The following is a 353-nucleotide window of genomic DNA, read 5'->3' as shown; positions in this document are numbered from 1 at the left end:
GGGAGAGAGAGAGAGAGAATGAGTTAGACAAACTTAAACCATCACATAATATTAGAATAAATATCAAAATAAAATGTAACCAAGGTCACATTAATTTTGAAGATAACCTTGCATCCTTTTGACTTAAGCACCATTTTATGCATCAGGAAGGCGAAGTTTCATTGTGGCAGGGATCTTTGAAAATGAACTATGTTAGCCAGGCGGTGGTGGCGCACACCTTTAATTCCAGCACTTGGGAGGCAGAGGCAGGCGGATTTCTGAGTTCGAGGCCAGTCTGGTCTACAGAGTGAGTTCCAGGACAGCCAGGACTACACAGAGAAACCCTGTCTCGAAAAAAAAAAAAAGAAGAAGAA

The 353-nt window shown here is 41.6% G+C and overlaps 1 protein-coding gene across 2 annotated transcripts in view; it reads right to left on the bottom strand.

The window, feature by feature from the left end:
* Tshr (thyroid stimulating hormone receptor) overlaps positions 1-353 on the bottom strand; it is a 114,179-nt gene that overhangs the window by 25,055 nt on the left and 88,771 nt on the right. The window lies entirely within an intron of this gene.

Source organism: Grammomys surdaster, unplaced genomic scaffold (assembly GCF_004785775.1).
Source record: "Grammomys surdaster isolate TR1022 unplaced genomic scaffold, NIH_TR_1.0 279, whole genome shotgun sequence".
NCBI classification, from domain to species: domain Eukaryota; kingdom Metazoa; phylum Chordata; class Mammalia; order Rodentia; family Muridae; genus Grammomys; species Grammomys surdaster.
Note: the sequence above shows the minus strand (reverse complement) of the source record. Positions and strands in the feature narration are given on the sequence as shown.